A 25634-nucleotide genomic window follows, 5' to 3' on the forward strand; every position below is an offset into this window, starting at 1 on the left:
AACGCAGAGGTAGTGGAATTCCCCCTTAGCATGCAGCGCTAGTACTAGCACTCGCTGTGTTGGCTCGCACTGTCCTAGCCCCACTTCACAGCCTCAGAGCTCACAGACAGGTAGACGTGACTTCACTTACAATGCTAAGACAGTCACAGAATCATCTCGGAACACTGTTTTGGCTCATCCTCTAGTATGATTACGTAGGCACACAGAGATCAGATGTTACGACAGAGAGAGACTCCATGTTTGTTGACGTTCTTGTTCAGCGATTTCATAGGGTGTTAACTGAATGAAAATCTGCCATAACTCATTTTGACCCATTGAGTGCCTTGACTTTGATGCTCACTTGCCTGAATATGTAACGCAATATGTTAAGCAGGCACTCAAATGCCGGAAATTGGGTAAGGGTCTGTCTGAACAAACTCTGATGAAAGGGACATTTCCTTAAGTTGTTTCCTGAGGGTTACGTACAGTGCCTTCAGAAAGTATTCATACCCGTTGACTTTTAAAATGGATTACATTTAGATTTTGTGTCACTGATCTACACACAATACCTCCCCAGAATGTCAAAGTGGACTGACGTTTTTATTAATTAAAAGGGATTCAAGCCCTTTGTTATGTCAAGCCTAAATACTTCAGGAGTATTTGCTTAACAAGTCATATAATAAGTTGCACGGACTCACTCTGTGTGCAATAATCGTGTTTAACGTGATTTTTGAATGACTACCCCATCTCTCTACCCCATAAATACAATTATCTGTGAGGTCCCTCAGTCGAGCAGTGAATTTCAAGCACAGATTTAATGACAAATACCTTCCAATGCCTTGCAAAGAAGCACACCGATTGGTAGATGGGTAAAGAAAAGCAGACATTGAATATCCCTTTGAGCATGGTGAAGTTATTAATTACACTTTGGATGCTGTTTCTATACAGTCACTACAAATATACAGGCGTCCTTCCTAACTTAGTTGATGGAGAGGAAGGAAACCGCTCAGGGACTTCACCATGAGGCTAATGTCTTTTTTTAAACCATTTACAGTGTTAAATGGCTGTGATAGGAGAAAACTGAGGATGCATCAACAGCATTGTAGTCACTCCACAATACTAATGTAAATGATGGAGTAAAAAGAAGGAAGCTTGTACAGAATAAAAATATTCCAAAACATAACTCCAGTTTGCAATAAGGAACTAAAGTAATACTGAAAATACATGTGGCAAAGAAATGCTCTTTTTGTCCTGAATACAAAGCATTATGTTTGGGGCAAATCCAACTCAACACATCACTAAATACCACTCTTCATATTTTCAAGCATGATGGTTGCTGCATCTTGTTGTAGGTATGCTTGGTTCAGTCTGCTTTCCAACAGACAATGGGAGAAGAATCCACTTTTCAGCAGGACAATAACCTAAAATACAAGGCCAAATAAACACTGAAGTTGCTCACCGAGACGACATTGAATGTTCATGAGTGGCCTAGTTACATTTTTGACTGAAATTTTCATGAAAATCGATGGCAAGACTTGAAATTGGCTGTCTTGAAATGATCAACAACCAACTTGACAGAGCTTGAAGAATTTAAAAAAATATCATGAGCAAATATTGTACAATCCAGCTTTGAAAAGCTCTTAGAGACTTACCTATTACAGCTGTGAGTATTTCTGGGTATGTAATCACTCCCAAATTTGATTCTAACATGTATTTTAACATGTATTAACTCAGGGGGATGAATGCTTATCTAACCTATTTTCCATTCGTTATTATATATTTAAAAATAATTCCCCTCCACTTTGACATTAGAGCATTTTGTGTAGATTGTTGACAAAAAAATGAAAATGAAATACATTTTAATCCCACTTTGTAACAAAACAAATTGTGGAGAAAGTCAAGGGGTGTGAATACTTTCTGACAGCACTGTATATGGGGGAACAGTGGTGCTACTGTTCAGAAGCACAATCGGAATGAAAGCTTTTCAAGGGCCAGCACACCATGTCCATGTTCACTGGAAGGAATGCAGTCCACTCTCTAATGAATGGAGAAGAGCTTGCCTGAATGCCCTTCATACACTGGCATAAAGAGATAGGATAGAGCAGCGGGTTAATGGGTGTGCTGGCACACTTAGAATCAGAAGACCTAGCTCTACTCACTCCACGGGTGGTAGGGGTGAGCAGGGTGGAGTGAGCAAGGATTGTTGTTTTACTCCGACAGGGGGAGGGTGCTGAGGGAGCTTCCGTGTCAGTAATGACATTAGATACGGACTAGCGGGGGGGGTGCCTGACCCCAAAACTCTCTCTGCCTCTAGCACTGCTGGTGGTGACCCCAACAGTAAACAGGGGCATCCTGAACACAGGTCCCCTGCTGCTACGAGGGGACATCATGGAGTATTTCGACACACTCCTAACAATCTCAACTGCAGGTGAGTTAACCCAGGGGTGAGTTAACCCAGGGGTGGTGACGTGGGGGCCATAAAAGTGTGTGTTCAGCAAGAAGACTCAGGCCCCCTAGGGGCAAACACAGAAAAACACTTGTGGACAGGTTTGTTGTGTGAGAACATATTGCTGTGTGAGAACATGTGGGCCAGAGCCACAGGCGCCTCACACTCAATAGTTTCATCACGTGTCCCTAATGGCACAGGTTGCCAATGGAAACTGTCTCAGCTGCAGCCAATAGCAGTTAGAAGGAATTACTGAGGTGTAAAATACTTTAAAAACAGGAAGCCTGGAAGATTTATTTAGGCTATAGCACAGAAGAGACTAGTGCCTGAGGGAATTGGTAAGTCCCCAATGCTCAGGTTGTCAATCATACCTGCTTTCTGGTGATAAACCAGAGCTCATCCTCTGTAGACCCTGTCATCCTATTGTAAGAGCAACATGGTCTCCCAATTATCATGACCTCCAGTCTGGGATCTTTAACCCCTGCATTGTTTACTACATTGAGGAGATTCTGGAACAGAGGAAATAATTGTCAACTGGTAACGAGAGCTGCAGGCAGATCCCTATAACGCCTCTTGTCTCAGACATATTCTGTTCTTTCACGCAAAAGCTTGTGTTCAATTCATTCATGAGAAAAGCCATTGTGCGTGACACTGAATAGATATAAAGCTCCGTATTCAGACAATAATTGGGGAGACAGTATGATTGCCTGTAGAACACAGTTTGATCTGAAAACAATAGACATCTGAAGATGACAGCATTGGATACAATAATAGCTAAATCCTAATCCTTTTGTTGATGACAATTACACATGTAGACGTGCTTGCACAGCAGTCCCTCTCTTTCTCTCTCTCTGCTTCTCTCTAGCTTCAAATAGTGTGCTTTTAACACATCTGAATGGCATTAACGAATCCGAGCAGAGAAAAATCTGTTCCATGGAGTGTTGTCATTTGCGAGGAGACAAGAAATGCCTACAAAACTGCGGCCGCATCCCAATTAGCTGTAGTCTTTGAGGTTTGTCATGCAACAAGGCCTCCCTGCCGCTCTCACCGGAAAAATGACGCACAGTCCCACTCTGAGAGACGCCACAGGAAACTGGCAGGGTCAATAGAACGACATAGAGAGCAGGCTGTCCATCCAATCAGGAGAGAGCCTCTGTCACCAAAGATTGATGGGAACATTTCCTGGCCTGTAGCCCCAGATATCAAAGCAGGATTTTTCTTAGATCACCTCTATTGATCTGTTTTTGTTTCAAAGCCATCGCCTGGAGCCTCACAGCCATTTCAAATCCTCTATGCACTGAGATTACACCAGCTTGTGGGAGGTCTATCTATGTGCTGACTATTGAAAAATGGAAGTAAAACGTCTGTTATTTAATGGATTTGGAATTCAAACGGTTCTCTCAAGTCCCTATAGAGTAAACGAAACCAAGCACATATTTTCCATCTTTATATCTCTACTGATTCATCTATTTGAATGTTGGCATCATTGCTTCCATGGCATTACTATTCTATTGTTCTATTTTGTACCCCTCCCCTTCAGGAGATTTCCTTCTTAGGTTTTGCATGCTGTTGGATCACTCCTCAAAACGAGCCTTCATCTTTTGAGCTTTTGCAAACTATCTTTAAGAAAATTTGTATGAAAAATATCTGCAACAACTCACTGGTATCTCTGAGGGAGATTGAAAGAGCCCCCACACTCAATCACTCCCACATGAAGAAATACTATGGTATAAAAACTATGATATTCACTGTAGTGTTTTTAATTTTAAAAAAGCCCTTTTTTCTCCCCAATTGGTAGTAGCAGTCTTGTCTCATCACTGCAACTCCGGTACGGACTAAGGAGAGGCAAACGTCGAGAGCCATGCATCCTCTGAAACACAACCCAACCAAGAAGCACTGCTGACACAATGCACATCCAACCCGGAAGCCAGCCCGCACCAATGTGTCGGAGGAAACACCTGGCAACCTGGTCAGTGTGCACTGTGCCCAGCCCACCACAGGAGTGCACGATGAGACAAGAATATCCCTGCCGGCCAAACCCTCCCTAACCCAGACGACGCTGGGCCAATCGTGCACGGGCTGCCTGGTCGCGGCCGGCTGCGACAGAGCCTGGGCTCGAACCCAGAATCTCTGGTGGCACAGCTAGCACTGAGATGCAGTGCATTAGACCACTGCGCCACCCGGGAGGCCACAGAATTTAGTTTTTGCTATAGTTAAAAAGGTGTAGTGTTTTTGCAAACATTACTGTAGTATTTACTACACATTTCTTTTGTATTTACTGTAGTATTCTACAGTATACTACATCATTATAATGGTAAGTACCAGAGGTGTAGACTCGAGTCACGACTTGGACTCGAGTCAGATTTAAGTCACAAATATGATGACTTGGACTCGACTTTGACTTTAACACCAATGAGTCGTGACTTAACTTGGACTTGAGTCTTTTGACTCAAACTGACTTCATACCCTCCCCAAGCCCAAATATAAAAAATGATGCTATTAAAAAAAAGTGTGCAGCGCATCAACTCTTCATTTAACGGATTACAGATTGAATCGGACAGCAGCCAATCAAATTGTACCAGCTGAGAAAAAGTTGTGCTTGGCAGTGCAGAGGAAAGTAGGCGGGTGAATTCAGATGGAGCCCTTGGAAAGATGATACCCAGGATTATTATGTTCAGATATCAAATCAAATCAAATGTTATTTGTCACATACACATGGTTAGCAGATGTTAATGTGAGTGTAGCGAAATGCTTGTGCTTCTAGTTCCGACAATGCAGTGATAACCAACAAGTAATCTAACTAACAATTCCAAAACTACTGTCTTATACACAGTGTAAGGGGATAAAGAATATGTACATAAGGATATATGAATGAGTGATGGTACAGAGCAGCATACAGTAGATGGTATCGAGTACAGTATATACATATGAGATGAGTATGTAGACAAAGTAAACAAAGTGGCATATTTAAAGTGGCTAGTGATACATGTATTACATAAGGATGCAGTCGATGATGTAGAGTACAGTATATACGTATGCATATGAGATGAATAATGAATTCATAAAGACCAATAATATAATATAAAGACGACGCTGTATCAACAACAAACAGATTGCAACTTGCAAAACATGCAGGAAGAAAATTAGACGGAGACGCAACAATTTACAACTTTGTTCGACATTTGAAGCTGCACAAAGAATGGTAAGTCATGGCTAATATAGACGACAGCTATATATTTGATTACTTTCCTAGTGTATGGCTAGCGTAAAGTTAAATCAATGAGCCTCCACACAGGCAGTCAGTGCGGGAACGTGATCATTGCACCCAAGATTGAGCTACACCTGGCTAGGCAGTTGGTAGCCTAAATCCTGCCTGACGTTCCTAAAACAAGGTTGGGCGATTGTGTACAAGCCTATGTACCTGTGTACAAGCCTATGTACCTGTGTACAAGCCTATGTACCTGTGTACAAGCCTCGCCCGATTGCGCCCCATAGCGATCCTCGATCACTATTGGGGGGAGGTCTTTCTCATGGCTACCCATGTATTTCCATGGAAATATAACGTTTATTTGGAAAGTAATAAATATATAGATTTTTTTTAAAGCATTCATGATTTGCGTAAATGTAATATACTAACTATTACTCTTGTTAAGAATATGAGGTGGTATTACATTTGGTGAAGAGCACGCGTAGCACATTCAAATCCTGCACATCTATCATTCCAGTGTTTTATTGGTATATTGTAATTACTTTGCCACCATGGCCTATTTATTGCCTTACCTCCCTTATCTTAGCCCATTTGCACACACTGTATACAGATATTTTCTACTGTATTATTGACTGTATGTTTGTTTTATTCCATGTGTAACTCTGTGTTGTTGTACGTGTCGAACTGCTTTGCTTTATCTTGGCCAGGTCGCAGTTGTAAATGAGAACTTGTTCTCAACAAACCTACCTGGTTAAATAAAAGGTGAAAATGACTTGTTTAGGACTTGAAACTTAAGGTTAAAGACTTGAAACTTGACAGTCTTGTCTTGAGACTTGATTCGGACTTGCCTGTCTTGACTTGGGACTTGAGTGCTAAGACTTGAGACTTACTTGTGACTTGTAAAACAATGACTTGGTCCCACCTCTGGTAAGTACTACACATGATCGCAGGAAACTACAGTTTGAAGTATAGTATTCTACAGTATACTACAGTTTACAATATAATTCTATATTAAGTACTGTAGTATTATATAGTATTGTTATATTTCTGAGAGAGAAATATGGCACAGATTCTACTTAGAGATGGTTTACTTAAGATGGGTTTTCCTATCTTATCTTAAACCTAAGGGCACGTGTACGGGATTTCCTAAATATAATGGCAACCGACAACATGAATAAAATATTTAGAGTCCGTTTACTCTTTCATCATCCTCCAAAAAAGGTATAACACAATTTGTTTTCAGAGTACTTTTAAAGGCCCAATGCAACAGTTTTTTTTTTTTACATCAAATATTTTCTGGGTAACAATTAAATAGCTTACTATAATAGATTTCCATTAAAATGGGAAAAGTAGCTTTTTAGCAAAAGACAATTTCTCAAGCAATAACTTAGCTAGGACTGTCTGGAGTGGTCTAATTGGGGAGGGGAAAACGGAATACTAGCTGTTATTGGAACACTTTTTGTTATTGGTCTAATAAGCAATTGACCGAATGGTGATGTCACCATGGAAAGCCAAAACATGCCCATGCAAACCTGCAACTATCAGAAGTAACACCAATCAAATTGTTTCACACTTTCACAGTGTTAGTTTCATCAGCAGTACAATATAATAGAAAACACAGGAAAAAAACATGTTTCCCCATATACCCAAGCTCTTTCCTCAAATAACAAGCACACAACACCATTCTAGTGGATGCCAAAGCCTTTGCCTGTTTAAGTATTAATGAGGTATTAATGAGTATTAATGAGAAGTCCATAGCAAGACATGATGAAGACATTTTAAATTGTAAAGTGTTAAACAATAGCAACAGATGGCATTTACTGTTCATACTATCCCAAAGCCTTGTTAGGCAGGTTTCCATTGACCCAGGTTAATTTTCACAAAAGTAACGTTGCAACAAAAATAATGTTTCTTTGCAGGACAAGGATTGTCCCGACTTTAATGAATGCCTGAATTTCACACCTTGTTTTTCCTGGTTGGCTGGATGCAAATTTCACGATCCAATTATTTCAGATCTACAGGAGTAGAGGAGTGCAAGTTTCTGTGCAAGACCGTGGCGATATGTTGGCACATGAGAATAATGCTTACTTGGGACATGAAACAGGGTGGGAGGGCATACAGGCTGTTGCCAATTTATTGATACACCATTTTTTTGGAGGGAGGGGGGTGACGTCATTATGTCCAGCTGTTTTTAACGACACAAGAGAGTTCAATGGAAACACACCGTAGCAAGCAATTGTCACATCTATTTTCTATGTGAACTTTCTAAATGTCGACCAAAAAACAACTGGAGAAGTTTATGGAAACATAGTTAATGATGTGTGCAGAGAGAGGTTTCTATCTAAATTAGGGATATATGAGATACTGATTAGGAGGAAAGACACCATGTGGTTTTATCAAAACTGGGCCCCCTAACCCACTGACAGAGATAAAAACTCAGCCTCACTCACTTACTTAGACACACCTGCAGTCAATTCACACAAAACCACTTCCCTGGCACTAGCAAAACCTAGCAGTAAACACTGGAAAGTGATAGGTGGCAGGCTTACTTTACAATCCAATGTAGCGCCATAAAAATAAATGGCTCCGGCCAGGAGTTTTGTTATTTACCCAAGAATCTGGAGTTGGAAAAATAATGAGGTCAAAGGGTCTCCACTGCTCTGCAGGTGGTCTCACGGTTAGATCAGTAGAAATGGGCAGAAGTTACCTCCAAGCTGACAAATGGTGCTGGTTCTTGACCAGTTTGGCAAGGCTTGTCCTCAACATTTTCCATGTCTGGGGGAAGAGAACATTCAGAAAGACTATTGCTGTGTTCTGGCTGTCTACCAGTACGCCAAGGACCGACATAAAGATGTCCAGAAACCCAATAAATATTCTGACAAATCTCCAAAATGGAAGTTCATGGCCAAGCAGTCAAGTTTAATATTTTAGACATGTTAAATGTATTTTATCATTTGAAAAACTGCACCAAAACATTCAGCTGATTGCTGACGAATCTTAGGGTGTCATATAATTGTGAATTGAGCTGGGGAAATCAACTATGTAAAGCAACTCCAATTTTGCTATGACAAATGAGAATCCCTGAAAGCACTCATTCAATTGAAATGATGAAGTCATTTGTTTCCAGCTGCTGTGCTTCAGTAACATTAACCAACTCTAACCAACATTAGCTAATACAGGAGAGAACGACTTCCCCCTCTCTTTGAAGCCCCGGAGTTCAAGGCCGACCGTGGTACTGCAGGCACTGTTTTCAGAAAACATGATCCCCCATTATAGTGAATGGGAAAATTACTATCTTCGTGGTCAATCTCTGAGTAAATTTTTAAAAATTAAGAAATGTGAAGACAGTCATAGCACCAATAATTGCATCTATTACACCAGATGTATGTCCTTGAACAGATTCTTTTAAAAGCTCACACAGAAGGAGTTATAAGGATCATTTAGTTGCAACGGTCCCGTTCATGCGTCCTCCGAAATATGACCCGCCAAACCGCGCTGCTTTTTAACACCCGCTCGCTTAAACCGGAAGCTGCACCAATGTGTCGGCGGAAACACCGATCAACTGACGACTGGCCAACCACTCCCCTAACCCAGACAAAGCTGGGTCAATTGTGCGTCACCCTATGGTACTCCCGATCACGGCCAGTTGTGACACAGCCGGGGATCGAACCCCAGGCTGTAGTGACACTGCAAAACTGCGATGCAGTGCCTTAGACTACTTCGCCACTCGGGACGCCAGCCTTCAACTTGGAGATACACAATAAGTGGGGGCAGCACTGAGCGAGGCTGCAAAGGTCACTTCCTGGACTAGCTCAAACTGCGCATGTTATGTCTTCATGAGACGCCATCTTAGCAAGATAAAACCAACTTCCAATGCGCTATTGATTCTTCACCCCAGGAGGTTGGTGGCTCATGGTAATGGCTGGGGTGGAATCAGTGGAATGGTATCAAATACATCTAACACATGGTTTCCATGTGTTTGATACCATTCCATTTACTCCCTTACAGATATTATTATGAACCGTCCTCCCCTCATCAGCCTCCACGGGTCTTCCCATAGGAATGAATGTTTTCACATAATCGATGGATTTGTCCATTCATATACAGTCATTGGAACAATAGCACAATCACTGCACCTTCCAACTGAGAGAAGATTAAGATTTTACACATGGCAACCCATCCAACTATTAAGCATGCCCACCTCGATTCATTATTCTAATTATGGTTGATACGTGCTCTGATCCCCCGTTAGGGGAGAGCCCTGACTCTAGGCATGGCTGAGCCAGTAAACAGGCTCTTGCTATGCAGAGCAGTACACGTCGGGATGCTGGTGTATAGCTTATCACACCCAGTGATCCTACATCTGGCATGCATCTCCATCATAAGCTGAGAGTCCCAGGCAGCCAGGCGTCTGCTCTGCTTACAGCCCCCAGTAGAGCTCCACGCTGTGTAATGAGGTCCCAGAGGACCACTGCCCTCACACCAGGCTCGGTCTTAGGGACCGACATTACAACGTTTCCCCCTACAGACGCTGGCTGGGGCTTTTATTAGGGACATATCTCATTCCAAACAAAACAGGAGTTACATGTTAATATTATGGGAAGCCGCAAAATGGTGAGCACACGCGGCTTAGACAATTATGGTGGAGCACCTGGTGCTTGTGTTTGTGTACACTTGGATGTATGGGGTCACTGTGCATACGGTTGATGTTTGTTTGCGTCTGTCTACCCACCAGATTCATTCAACAACAACGCCATATGGTTATGTGTACAACATGCACCTATTTTCATTGCCCATAAAATACAGTTGGTACGAGGAAAGTTGTACTCTATTACATAGCAGCGCATGTAGTAGATGTTAAACATGAGCCTTGTGTATCCTTTGTGTAGTCAATATTCTCCTAAATTACACTCCCCATTGTCCTTAGTGGTTTACATGACATTCACCCATCAGCTGAGAGGGAAGGAAGGGGGAACTTTCTGCTACCTCATCGTATCATGCTACTTGAGACAACGGCACTTTTCCTTGTCCAGATCTGCCTGTCCCCGAGCCTGTCTGTCACATCTGTACCGAATAATGGTGATATTCTACTGGCTTTCATTCGGGATCATACAGATGCAGGATCTTCATTTGAGCCAGTTTGCTACAGCAGGAAAATAACCCTGCAGCAACAGGGAATGTGAATTATTACGTGGATCATAATTTATGGAGATTTCTTGTAGTTCATGCAAACCAAGTCTGACATTTTAAAGTGGGAGTTCCACACTTTAAAAGCCTTTTGAAACCTTGAATACACTACAAGTTTGCATTTCCTAATTCTCAGCAACAAAAGAGTGATCAAATGAAGATCCTACCGCTGTAACTACTTGCTCTTTATGCTAAGGCTGTCAGGTTTTGTTGTACATTTGAGGACCTTGTGGATACGCTGGCCTTTTCATTGTGTTTTTTACATATACTGTATTAGATTCACTTGTGAAAATTCAGACCACCACAAAACAAAAAGCACTATAAATCTGAATGATAATAGGCGTGCGGGGCTAGAGTGGCTCAGGGCTACATTGTAAATCCTGTTCTTTCAGAAAGGTAATGTACAGTTGGCTCAAACGGCATCCAATAAAACCTAATCCTATTGGTTGTGGTTCTCATTCCTATGAAAACATTGCAGGATGAAAAATGCAAACATGATTTTGTGGATTTGTTTTTCATAAAACTGTACAAAATTGTATTTGAAGCTGACATTTTCACCATGTACTGAGGCAGAACAAGTAAGATGCTGCCTGTTTCATTGAGAAAAGGGAAAGACGATTTATTTCTCATGGAAAAGCCTTTCACAAATAGCCTAAGGCACCATAAAGGGGAGACATGTCTAATATGGAGCTGTGAATGCCTCTGCCAGGACATAACAATAACCACAAACTGCCTCTGTCTGAAAGAACACATGACAACATCTGAGATATGACAAGCTTGTAAGCCTATAGCCACGAGCAAATGATAATCCGGACTGCAATAAACCAAGTGCACTGAATGGGACAGGGCTTCACTCTCTGCAATGGCATATCCTTTAGTCATGTCACATGGAGAATGATAGCCCCAGCCAATGCCTTAAGCACGGAAGTGTACAGGGGACCTTGCCAGCGAGAGAGACAAGCCTCCTATCTCCCTCCCACTGGGTTGTTCCGGGAAAGGAACCCCTGAACATGTGCGATAACATTGACCTCATTGCAGGTTTGTCCTTCAGTGTTAGGTTTGAAGATGAATTGTCCGTGCAGAGTAGACTGCCATTGATCATGTTCACCCAGTGTCCCCAACAATACAGCAGCCTGTTAAAGGTGATCGCCAACTCTTATCATTGCATCTTCATCATCCCCCACCCAACCCCTCCAAGGCTGAACGGACAGAAATCTCTCCCCGAGTCTATTTTAAAAAGGTAGCATAACAAGAACGGATACCGTATGCACATTTCCAGAAAAGCAGGCAGGGATTATGGAGAACGATAACTGAATATTTCATGCAACCAAACATATTTCCAGAACATACAGGGCAGATTGCTTCTTCCTCCTGTCACCAGCAGTAAACATGAAAGAGGAGGGCTCAGGGCAGAGCTGCAGCACTGTGAACACTGCCTGCACTAAAGGGAGCAGGAGTTGTCACTGTAATAGCTTGTACCGACGGAAGTTCAATTAGGCCTGGGTACTTGCTAGGCTCAACCACACCTTCCAACATGCTGCTGATGCGATACAGAGTCTGCTGTCTAGAGTACAGCTAGGCATGTCACAATGTTTCATGTAATCAGTGTTTATGATATCGGTATCTGTTCCTGGGTCAGTATAATTGCTCTCTCTGTCACAGTCCAAGGAGGGTCAAGAAAGGCTAATCTGTGTTATCTATCACCAGTGTTTTAGAGATGAAGGGATAAAGGGGCATCATCAATGGGCAATTACATCTGTACAGCAATTCATCTCTGCTTCCTGTTGCCAAGCTCATCTCTAATCTCTACTAGTAGCCTGTGTGTCTAATACGGATTCCATCAGTCAGGAGGGTGCCGGTAGAATAATGGAGTGTCTCTCTCTCTCTCCCTCCTGCTTCTTCCCTCTCCTTCCATATCCCTGTCTCTCTCTCTTCCTCCCACTTCTCTCTCTCTTCCTCCCACTTCTCTCTCACACACACACACACACACACACACACACACACACACACACACACACACACACACACACACACACACACACACACACACACACACACACACACACACACACACACACACACACACACACACACACACACACACACAGCTTCAAAAGTCATGCTGTCTCAGGAGGCATTGCTTATTTGTATTAGGGATTGCATGTAAATGAAAAGGCAATGCAGCAAATGTAGTTACAGGCACAGGTGTGTGTTTGTATGACTGACTGTATTCTGGTATGTGAATGGAAGAGAGAGTAAGGGAATGAAAGGGATATTATCTGAGTCTACTGTTCAGTCTTCAAACTATGTTGAATGTCCATGCCAGTAGCTTTACTACCCCGACACAATCTGGTATTTTTTCATGCACTTTCTTGACCTGAAAACAAAATAGGCATGAAATCTGTCCGGTCGGATTCACATGTTAAGTGGTGAGAGATGTTGCCATGGCTGACCTGGACCTGTAGGGAGTTGGTGGTGGAGCCCTTCCTTGTCCAATTACACTGGGCTTCATTCAAGTTATTTGGTGAGAAGTATTCGACCTACTTTTAGGCACAAAGCACCAGTGGCCTGAATACTGAGAGGCTTGGGACGACGAGTGATCCCCGGGTACCATGAGAGGCTCCATCTTTAGCGTGGAGTAATAATGAGCTACCTGGTGGTATATAAACTCTTTGCACATACACACTGCAGGATCTAGGTATAGGCCCATCAATCCACATTGGATGTGCCTGGCCACCTTTACCTGGGTAAAGGGGTAAAAAATAACTTAGGGACAGGCTGATTTGTCCAGAAATGGAAGTGTGACCTTCACAAGGTCCCTCTAACTGATGTGGCTTGGCAAGTGTTGCTGCACACAAGCACAAGGCGAAGACGAATGGAAGCATATCAAAAACAGGACCAAATTGAGCAGAAGCTATGATGTGTTTTCCTCTTTAGGTTCTCCAAGCACGTAATCCCCAAGAGGCACTGTACTGTGTGTTGGGAAACAACCGACCAAAATGTTTACTACTTAGTCGCTTTAATGACTAAAAGCACATTCTGAGAGGAATCACTGAGGCAAAACAAAGCGTGCTTCATTATGCTGTACACACTGGTATCTGTAGACTCGCACAAAAACGAATCATCATCACCGGGCTCAATCTTGCTCAAAATCAATTATGGAACGTAGAGGCTCCAATAATAGCAATCTGCTACTTCAAATGTGACTTACATTTTACTCATTAAAGACAAAATCACTCATCATATTGTGAGGCCATGTGCTCTCCACAAACAACACTTGCCTCATAATCCACAGCAATACATATGATGGAGATGAATTTCCTTGATGGAGAAAAGTAGCTCACAGTGGCAGATAACAATAGGGGCGGGGGTCAGTTTCTCCCCATGCCCCCAATAACAAATTAGGTATAAGGTGGCCATAGGGTTTGTTGTCTGGGCTACCATTCCATGTTGTGAAAAGAAAACGTTAAATTCTGCACTATTGACTCAGCATCCCTGCCAACAATAGTATTGCTACGCAACATAAAACACTATGCATGCTGTGTGATCAATGGATTTTGTTTTAAGAAATCCATTTAGATGTAAGTGAAATCAATGAGATGAACGCATGTAAACCAACATTGTTTACAATGGCATTACAATGGCAATAGAGACATCCATTCTAGGCTACAGCTAGTTGCATTAGCTAATGAGTGAATTTTATGTTCACCCTGACAATTTTTATTTTATTTTACAAGTCATTCTTCTATGATTAGCCTATAACGAATTGCCTATCTTAGTAGCCTACTTGATACACCGGCTATGATTATTTATGCTTGCCAACTTTGGAGCAAAGTATCACAAAATGACGAACTAATGAACAAGAACAGATTAGGGAGAAAAACATTTATGCATTTACCGTAAATATATACAAAGATAGATTTGCGAAACTAAATACACTTACTTTTTTTAAAGAGCAGGTCCTATCGTTCAAGCAGTTTGCGGAGGTTGAATTTGTTTTACAGCCGCTTGAGATACTTGTCGCTACTGAATCTCAAAACGTGCGCTCAGACGGAACTAGAATGACACGAGAACGCCTTCCTCACCGTGGACTCTATCGCTCCCGCTGAAAAAAAAATAAAAAAGCTAAAGTATAGGTTGTCTCTTACAAAGACATTCAGAGAAAGGGACCCTATCGCTGTCAATAAGCTTTTAGAAATCCATGGCAACCGAGAAAACCCTCCACAACTTCTCAACGGTGTGACCGGGTTAAACCACCCTCAATGACAGCAACGTTATTGCGCTAGCAAAATGGGCAGGCAGGTTTCGGGGAGGAGGGGGTTGACAGCCAACTCAAATGAAGACATACAGTATATTGAATGGGGGGAAAATTGAATTGAAATTGTGAGTGTAAATCAGAGGAAAGGGGAATTATAATTGTGAATGTAATCAAACAACTTCGCAGGATATGGCAGATAGATTATCCAAGGGCATGGGTGGTATAGGTTTGTATAGGAACCACATAATGCAGGTAGGCTATTAATGAGCCACACAATACAAATATATATATTTTTAATACATTCACCTAATTTGTGTCGATACGTCAACAGCTAATTCCCAATGTAGGAGACCCTAACGGTCATATTAGGGAGGGAGACACCATACTACTCCGTGTAGGGAGGGATTGTTTCACAACCTCAGACAGCAGCAACATCATTAAAGCACTTGCTCAATCTCTGTGCCACTGATCAGCTGTGCGGGGTGGGGGAGGTCAGGTAGCAATCAAATTAGCTTTTCAACCTCCACCATATTACTGGGTGCTAATTTGAAATTTTCAGGAGACACCTGCCATCTAAGCTCTGCTCAGTGATGAGTAACACGCTGTAACAAATTAGAAATGCATGCTGTCAGCGAGGTTATAAGGGCAATAGTTGGATACAGTTATTCTGGGTAGCTGTTGCTGTGGTCTGGACAGGGTCAGTTATTCCAGGAAAAAAAATATATGTTTATGGCTGAGAGTGATGTAATTGGATGACAACACTGCCCCATGACCTAGGACCTGGGTTTTTTTTGTGTAAAATGTTACAGGCTACTTTCAAAACTATTCTATACATCCCTTTCCACATTTAATAGATTTCACCATGTTCTCTCAAGTGCTTAACCTGATACGTCCGAGAGAGGGAATGAACAGACTCAATAGAATCCAACCTAATCTAATTCAGGCCATTTTAATCACATTGACGGGATTTCACGATGCATTCAAGGAGCACTGTGTGTAATAGGATCTTTATATGAGGCACACTCCACATTACAAAGAGCGCTCCATCAAATACTGTACAATTTGATTTCTTGTCAGACTGAGAACACCTGTTTCAGTATTCAATGAGCAGAGAGTACTCTACAATGTCATGGGGTAGAGAATATCTAACCACTACAGTAGAATTACTGTACCATCCCACCTAAGCATACGGAGTGTTATCTACTTTGCCCACTGTGAGGATAACACAGTGCCACCAACGCGGCCCGTTACCAAGTACTGTGGGCTCTCCTTCTCCGTGGCTGACGTGAGTAAGGCATTTAATGTGTTAACCCTCGCAAGGCTGCCGCCCCTGACGGCATCCCTAGCCGCGTCCTCAGAGCATGCACAGACCCGCTGGCTGGTGTGTTTACGGACATATTCAATCTCTCCCTATTCCAGTCTGCTGTCCCCACATGCTTCAAGATGGCCACCATTGTTCCTGTATCCAAGAAGGCAAAGGTAACTGAACTGAATGACTATCACCCTGTAGCACTCACTTCTGTCATCATGAAGTGCTTTGAGAGACTAGTCAAGGATTATAACACCTCCGCCTTACCTATCACCCTAGACACACTGCAATTTGCATACCGCCCCAATAGGTTCAAGGACGATGCAATCGCCATCACACTGCACACTGCCCTATCCCATCTGGACAAGAGGAATACCTATGTAAGAATGCTGTTCATTGACTACAGTTCAGCATTCAACACCATAGTACCCTCCAAGCTCATCATTAAGCTTGAGGCCCTGGGTCTCAACCCTGCCCTGTGCAATTGGTTCCTGGACTTCCTGGCAGGCTGCCCCCAGATGGTGAAGGTAGGAAACAACATCTCCACTTCACTGATCCCCACAAGGGTGCATGCTCAGCTCCTCTTGTACTCCCTGTTCACCCATGACTGTGTGGTAATGCACGCCTCCTACTCGATCATCAAGTTTGCAGACGACACAACAGTAGTATGCTTGATCACCAACAACGACGAGACAGCCTATAGGGAGGGGGTGAGGAGACTCGGAATGTGGTGGAAGGAAAAAAACCTCTCACTCAATGTCAACAAAACAAAGGAGATGATCATGGACTCCAGGAAACAGCAGAGTGAGCACCCCCCTATCCACATCGACGGGACAGTAGCGGAGAAGGTGGAACGTTTTAAGTTCCTCGGCGTACACATCACAGACAAACTGAAATGGTCCACTCACACAGACAGCGTGGTGCATAAGGATTAACAGGACCTCTTCAACCTCAGGAGGCTGAAGAAATTTGGCTTGTCACCTGAAATCCTCACAAACTTTTACAGATGCACAATTGAGAGGGCTCTCCAAAGGGTGGTGTGGTCTGCACAACGCATGACCAGGGGCAAACTACCTGCCCTCCAGCACACCTACACCACCCGATGTCACAGGAAGGCCAAAAAGATCATCAAGGACAACAACCACCCAAGCCACTGCCTGTTCACCCCGCTACCATCCAAAAGGCAAAGTCAGCACAGGTGCATCAAAGCTGGGACTGAGAGGGTGAAAAATAGCTTCTATCTCAAGGCCATCAGACTGTTAAACAGCCATCACTAACACAGAGAGGCTGCTGCCTACATACAGACTTGAAATCATTGGCCACTCTAACAAATGATCACTAGTCACTTTAATAATGTTGTTTACATATCTTGCATTACTAATAATAATAATAATATATGCCATTTAGCAGACGCTTTTATCCAAAGCGACTTACAGTCATGTGTGCATACATTCTACGTATGCACAGTTGAAGTCAGAAGTTTACAGACACCTTAGCCAAATACATTTAAACTCAGTTTTTTACCATTTCTGAATTTAATCCCAGTAAGAATCCCCTGTCTTTTTTTCAGTTAGGATCACCACTTTATTTTAAGATTGTGAAATGCCCGAATAATAGTAGAGAGAAGGATTTATTTCAGCTTTTATTTATTTCAACACATTCCCAGTGGGTCAGAAGTTTACGCACACTCAATTCGTATTTGGTAGCATTTCCTTGAAATTGTTTAACTTGGGTCAAACGTTTCAGGTAGCTTTCCACAAGCTTCCCACAATAAGTTGGGTGAATTTTGACCCATTCCTCCTGACAGAGCTGGTGCAACTGAGTCAGATTTGTAGGCCTCCTTGCTCGTACATGCTTTTTCAGTTCTGCCCACAATTGTTTATATGTTGGTTTTGGAGCAGTGACTTCTTCCTTGCTGAGCGGACTTTCAGGTTGTGTCGATATAGGACTTGTTTTACTGTGGATATAGATACTTTTGTAACTGTTTCCTCTAGAATCTTCACAAGGTCCTTTGCTGTTGTTCTGGGATTGATTAGCAGTTTTCGCACCAAAGTACTTTAATCTCTCAGAGACAGAACGCGGCTGTGTGGTCCCATGATGTTTATACTTGCGTACTATTGTTTGTACAGATGAATGTGGTACCTTCAGGCGTTTTGAAATTGGATGACCCAGACTTGTGGAGGCCTACAATTTTGTTTTCTGACGTCTTGGCTGATTTTTTTGTTTTTTCCCATGATGTCAAGCAAAGAGGCACTGCGTTTGAACGTAGGTGTCACGACTTTTGCCGAAGTCGATGCCTCTCCTTGCTCGGCAGTCGACGTCACCGGTATTCTAGCCATCATTGATCCATGTTTCATTTTCCATTGGTTTTGTCTTCCTACACACCTGGTTCCAATCCCATTCATTAAATGTTGTGGATTTATTTAACCCTCTGTTTCCCCTCATGTCCTTGTCAGAGATTGTTTGTTGTTATGCTCGTGGTTTATGGATTGGTGTACCCACGTTTATTTTATTATTATTTATTTATTATTTTATTATGTACTTTGGTTTTGGAGTTTTTGTTTTACGTTATTAAACTACTCAATTATACCAAGTTTGATTTTCCTGCACCTGACTTCCCTGCCACCTACACACAAGACATGACAGTAGGACTTGAAATACATCCACAGGTACACTTCCAACTGACTCAAATGTTGTCAATTAGCCTATCAGAAGCTTCTAAAACCATGACATAATTTTTCTGGAATTTTCCAAGCTGTTTAAAGGCACAGTCAACTTAGTATATGTGTCACGACTTGGTCTTAGTATTTTGTGTTTTCTTTAATTATTTGTTCAGGTCAGGGTGTGACATGGGTTTATTGTGTTGTCGTATTGGGGTTTTTGTAGGCATTGGGATTGTGGTTGATTAGGGGTGTGTCTAGCATAGGCTTGGCTGCCTGAGGCAGTTCTCATTCAGAGTCAGGTGATTCTCGTTGTCTCTGATTGGGAACCATATTTAGGTAGCCTGGGTTTCACTGTGTATTTTGTGGGTGATTGTTCCTGTCTCTGTGTAGTTGTTCACTAGACAGGCTGTATAGGTTTTCACGTTCCGTTTGTTGTTTTGTATTTGTATAGTTATTTCATGAATTTGCTATTCGTCATTAAAGAACATGAGTAACCACCACGGTGCATTTTGGTCTGACTCTCCTTCAACAAACGAACACCGTTACAATATGTAGACTTCTGACCCACTGGAATTGTGATACAGTGAATTATAAGTGAAATAATCTGTCTGTAAACAATTGATGGAAAAATTACTTGTGTCATGCACAAAGTAGATGTCCGAACCGACTTGCCAAAACTATAGGTTGTTAACAAGAAATTTGTGGAGTGGTTGAAAAACTAGTTTTAATGACTCAAACCTAAGTGTATGTAAACTTCCGACTTCAACTGTATTTTATACCAACTATTGCATCTTGCCTATGCCGGTTGGCCATTGTTCATCCATATACAGTGGGGCAAAAAAGTATTTAGTCAGCCACCAATTGTGCAAGTTCTACCACTTAAAAAGATGAGAGGCCTGTAATTTTCATCATAGGAATATTTCATTCATTCAGATCTAGGATGTGTTATTTTAGTGTTCCCTTTATTTTTTTGAGCAGTGTATTTGGTCTATAACAAAAGTTTCTCAATACTTTGTTATATACCCTTTGTTGGCAATGACAGAGGTCAAACGTTTTCTGTAAGTCTTCACAAGGTTTTCACACACTGTTGCTGGTATTTTGGCCCATTCCTCAATGCAGATCTCCTCTAGAGCAGTGATGTTTTGGGGCTGTTGCTGGGCAACATGGCCTTTCAACTCCCTCCAAAGATTTTCTATGGGGTTGAGATCTGGAGACTGGCTAGGCCACTCCAGGACCTTGAAATGCTTCTTACGAAGCCAGTCCTTCGTTGCCCGGGCGGTGTGTTTGAGATCATTGTCATGCTGAAAGACCCAGCCACGTTTCATCTTCAATGCCCTTGCTGATGGATGGAGGTTTTCACTCAAAATCTTACGATACATGGCCCCATTCATTCTTTCCTTTACACGGATCAGTCGTCCTGGTCCCTTTGCAGAAAAACAGCCCCAAAGCATGATGTTTCTACCCCCATGCTTCACAGTAGGTATGGTGTTCTTTGGATGCAACTCAGCATTCCTTGTCCTCCAAACACAACAAGTTGAGTTTTTACCAAAAAGTTATATTTTGGTTTCATCTGACCATATGACATTCTCCCAATCTTCTTCTGGATCATCCAAATGCTTTCTAGCAAACTTCAGACGGTCCTGGACATTTACTGGCTTAAGCAGGGGGACACGTCTGGCACTGCAGGATTTGAGTCCCTGGCGACGTAGTGTGTTACTGATGGTAGGCTTTGTTACTTTGGTCCCAGCTCTCTGCAGGTCATTCACTAGTTCCCCCCGTGTGGTTCTGGGATTTTTGCTCACCGTTCTTGTGATCATTTTGTCCCCACGGGGTGAGATCTTGCGTGTTCAGTGGTCTTGTATGTCTTCCATGTCCTAATAATTGCTCCCACAGTTAATTTCTTCAAACCAAGCTGCTTACCTATTGCAGATTCAGTCTTCCCAGACTGGTGCAGGTCTACAATTTTGTTTCTGCTGTTCTTTGACAGCTCTTTGGTCTTGGCCATAGGGGAGTTTGGAGTGTGACTGTTTGAGGTTTTGGACAGGTGTCTTTTATACTGATAACAAGTTCGAACAGGTGCCATTAATACAGGTAACGAGTGGAGGACAGAGGAGCCTCTTAAAGAAGAATTTACAGGTCTGTGAGAGCCAGAAATCTTGCTTGTTTGTAGGTGACCAAATACTTATTTTCCACCATAATTTGCAAATAAATTCATAAAAAATCCTACAATGTGATTTTCTGGATTTTTTTCTAATTTTGTCTGTCATAGTTGAAGTGTACCTATGATGAAAATTACAGGCCTCTCATCTTTTTAAGTGGGAGAACTTGCACAATTGGTGGCTGACTAAATACTTTTTTGCCCCACTGTATTTATATGTACATATTCTTGTTCCATCCCTTTACTTAGATTTGAGTGTATTAGGTAGTTGATATGGAATTGATAGATTACTTGTTAGATATTGCTGCACTGTCAGATCTAGAAGCACAAGCATTTCGCTACACTCTCAATAACATCTGCTAACTATGTGTATGTGACCAATACAATTTGACTTGATTTGAATATGCGCAACTGGGTGCGAGGTCCGTACAGGGCAGACCAACAGGCGCAACCAACCAACAGATGGGGTGGGGCAAAAATGGGGTGGTTAACTTGACATCTCAACGACTTGCGGGGCAGTGGGTTCGGAAACAACGACAAAAAGTGCAGAGTGGGAGGGCAAAGGGGCAGGTGCTCGAGCACAGGTAGACAGGCCTGTTGGTGAAGGTTTAATGAAAATGTAGATTATGTCATCAACTGATCCAATATTTCAAGATAGTAATTCCAGCATCACATCCGCCACCACCAGACACAGCATATAGCCTTGTTATGAGAGAATGATAAATGTTCCATGGATACGGAGCGAAATGAAATGAATGAGCTCATGTCATCAGAGTTGGGTTTGCTAACAAAGGGCACCTCTGTCAGAGGTGTCAAAGTTCACGGGCCTAGCATGAATGAATGAATGAGCCCCCCCATCCGCCCCGTTTCCTCTCTGTGTCCCTGTGTCACTCTGACCCCTTGTTCTTTAGATACATCTATACACACCATCTCTCACACTCTCTTTCACTCCCTCTCTCTCCTCCCCTTTCTGTTTTTTTTTACCATGGGTATCTCTGTGGGGCAGAAATCCCCTCATTGACTTCTGGAGGGCTGCATAATGAGAATAAATGAGCTGGAAGTAAATATGCAGCCTGTTTTCTGCCTGCTGCTCCTTTACCAGTCAGCCCATAGGCTTTCATAAAAAAATGAAGACGGAGTGTGTTGCCAAAAGGCGAGCACAATGTTGCATGGTGTATTATTTACCCGGAACTGAAGTGCCCTTTTTGAGGGATATAGTACATATGATATGTTTTGAAGTGCCCGTAGATTTGTTGTCGTAGTTGAACAGGAATTGTACTCGGTTTGCAGTATAATCTACTTATTTATTTTATTCTCAATACACATCAAATACAGCCATTTAATTGGATTTAATGGTGCAAAAGAAGCATATTAATCTGATTATTGGCATATACCTTTTAATTCAATAGGAATTATATTACCATGTGTCAATTTGCCATTGACCAACTTTGATGGAAAGGGAAGGCAGTCTTGTGGAACAGTTGGCTACTGGTCTGGAAGACTAGCCCTTCTCAGGAGGACCTAGTAATCTCTCACTTAGCAGACCACTCATCAGGCTAAGAACATATTCCCCTGGGGAGCACAAGCAACAAAAAAACATGTTAATGCAACATATTGTCTAGTAATACATGCATTATTGTTGTGACATTTAGAAGTCTAGATCAAAGGTATGCTGAGTGCTTATTCATTTCACTTGAAGATGAAACCATTCAGAGCTGATAGTAAACGTAAACAGGGAGACTAAAAACTCACAAATGACAGAATTCTGCAAACAATTGTTTTCTTCTTTTAACAAATAGTCAGTATGTATTAGGTCCCCCGTCTGTCAGATTGAATCCTCGGGAGAAATCCTTGTTCGCTGGAATAATTATCGGACCAAACTGCAGCGTGATTTGGTCTCCACATAATATTTATTTTAAAATGCACAAAACAACAAAGATTGAGCGAAACAAACACTTACTACAGAGGTGCTACGTGCACTAACTCAAAACAATATCCTATAAAACACAGGTGGAAAAAATGCTACTTAAACATGATCCCCAATTAGAGACAACGATAGCCAGCTGCCTCTAATTGGGAATCATACCAAACACCAACATAGAAAAACTAAACTAGAACCACACATAGAAAATAATAACTAGAAAACCCCCCAGTCACACTCTGACCTACTATACCATAGAAAAAAACAAAGGCTCTCTATGGTCAGTGCGTGACAATGAGAACGTTATGACACATGTGCGCCAAAAAAAAGCAGAATTGGTTCCTCAAGGGTGTTTACAAACCACAAAATATCAGCATAATATGACATTTGATTGTTGAATACAATGTGTAGGATTGCTATCTCCTAAAGGTACCCTACAATTTGAGCTTTGTAAAAAAAAATAAGATGTCTAAACATGTAATCTCACAATAATTTAACGAACACAACTTCTTTGTGCCAAACACACCATGGAGTACAGTGCATATATTTGCCACCAACTTGCATCAGAATGTTCCTAAGCCATCTGTAGCTTCACTGTGTTCTAATGAACACCCCCACATCCCCAGCCCCAGAGACAGGGATGTGCTGCCTTGAGGCACTGCCATACCTTGTCCTGAGTTTGTATTAATATTAGCAGCAGGTAGGGAGAGGCAGAGAGAGGCATGCATCTTCCTGAAGCAGATTACAGCAGGCGTAGGCGAGGTCCCAGGGGAAGAAACCAGTGCTGGCGTGGAGCTCCATCATACCGCCTTCATGGAATCATTTACTCTTAATGAGGGAACTAAGGAGCATCCTCTCACAAAATAAACGCTGGGAGATACTGGCAGCGGTTAGTTGGGGGGCAGGAAATGTGGGAGCTAATACTTGTTTCCATACTGTAGCAATTGAAATGTTAAGGAAATTACATTTGAGGTGAGATAGCAAACAGATGGCAACAGACTGTCACCTACTCAACAATAAGCGCAATATGATATTTCCCTTTCATATTTGTAATATTACTGCTGTTACACTTGATATGTTAAAAATAATATTGTCTAGACTGTACTTCTGTACTGGGGCGGCAGGTAGCCTAGAGGTTAGAGCATTGGACTAGTAACCGAAAGGTTGCAAGATTGAATCCCCGAGTTGACAAGGTAAAAATCGTTCGTTCTGCCCCTGAACAAGGCAGTTAACCCACTGTTCCTAGGCCGTCATTGAAAATAAGAATTTGTTCTTAACTGACTTGCCTGGTTAAATAAAGGTACAATTAAAATAAATAAACTTCTAATCAAAACAAATACTTCGGTATTGGGTCAAATACTGTATGTAAGTGGGGAACAAGAGAGCCATTGATTGATGGGTTTTATCGTTGCCATACAAAGATGTACATTTTACACAGCATTATTGAAAGAGGTTTGAAGTTCATTACTAAACATAAGGTAAAGTTGGATTGAATGGTTTGTGCATCATTGTGTACACAGTGATAAACATGCAGTCTTCATCAATGTAGATGGCAGGCAGAGTCTTCACTTCTGTCCTTCTCCTCTGAAAGAATTTACCATACTATAATTACATTTCTCAGTGGATGGATGCAACACAATGACTGTGTGATCATGCAAATAATTGCCTTTCCACTCAGCCAAATTGGTGGGCAGGTATGGCCATATCTGATCTGTGTGTGAATACAGGAAAGAATTCATGTTAAGAGAGAGCTATCACCCCGGGTGATGTTGTACATTGTAGCTCCATTATTGTGTGAAAGGTTGCGCAGTTTTAAAAAATAATAATAATTGATATGAAAGGCTGATTCTTGTAGGAGGATGTCATTCACCAGCTTTATCACTGGAGGATTCACACACATGATAAACACCCATCCAGGCGAGAGGGGCTGAGCTGCTCTGTGCTATAAATGTCCTGAATAATTCCCAAGATCAGGTTTAAAGATCAGAGTAATGCTGGAGTGTCTGTTCTGCACACTTACCCAGAATGCACAGCGCTTCTTTACTCCCAAGGGAAGTTCATAACATGGTAATAGAATTGGGCCCGTGGGACAGAAGGGGTGTTATTTTGTCACTTTCGATCAAATGGTTTCTGGCCCCATTAGAAACAGACTACGTGTTTGGTAACACAACGAACACAGCCCATGAGGGAGGTAGCAGGGATCTGTAATAAGGAAGAGAGTGGATTTAGAGGAGTCTACCAAAAATCAATAGTGTTAAAGCCAGAACCCAATCTAATCAAGACTTAAGCTCTTGGGCTAATTAAAAATAAAAGAGGAAAATCAATACAAATAATCCCTCATTTTTGCCGTCTTCTTGCATGCCCCCTGACATTTGAAGTGGGTTCAGAGGAAGGGGGCAACAGCACCACCCGTTTCCCTATAGGGCTGTGGGGAACACATAGCCGTGAGGAGTGCTCATTGGGGTCCTTTCATAGGCCAAATAAGAGGTACATGTTTGTTTCTAA

The 25634-nt window shown here is 42.1% G+C and overlaps 1 protein-coding gene across 9 annotated transcripts in view; it reads right to left on the bottom strand.

Moving 5' to 3' along the window:
- Positions 1–15092, bottom strand: part of LOC118400067 (neural cell adhesion molecule L1-like protein) — a 73198-nt gene extending 58106 nt beyond the window's left edge. For 4 of the 9 annotated variants that reach the window (XM_035796466.2, XM_035796471.2, XM_035796469.2 and 1 more), the window contains exon 1: positions 14764–15090. The gene's annotated coding sequence lies outside the window, so the exon portion shown is untranslated. Of the gene's footprint in view, positions 1–14763 lie in introns of all 9 variants that reach the window. The other 5 variants (XM_035796468.2, XM_035796467.2, XM_035796464.2 and 2 more) reach the window with 3 other exon arrangements.
- Between the last annotated feature and the right edge of the window lie 10542 nt (positions 15093–25634).

Source organism: Oncorhynchus keta, chromosome 21 (genome assembly GCF_023373465.1).
Source record: "Oncorhynchus keta strain PuntledgeMale-10-30-2019 chromosome 21, Oket_V2, whole genome shotgun sequence".
Classification (NCBI taxonomy): domain Eukaryota; kingdom Metazoa; phylum Chordata; class Actinopteri; order Salmoniformes; family Salmonidae; genus Oncorhynchus; species Oncorhynchus keta.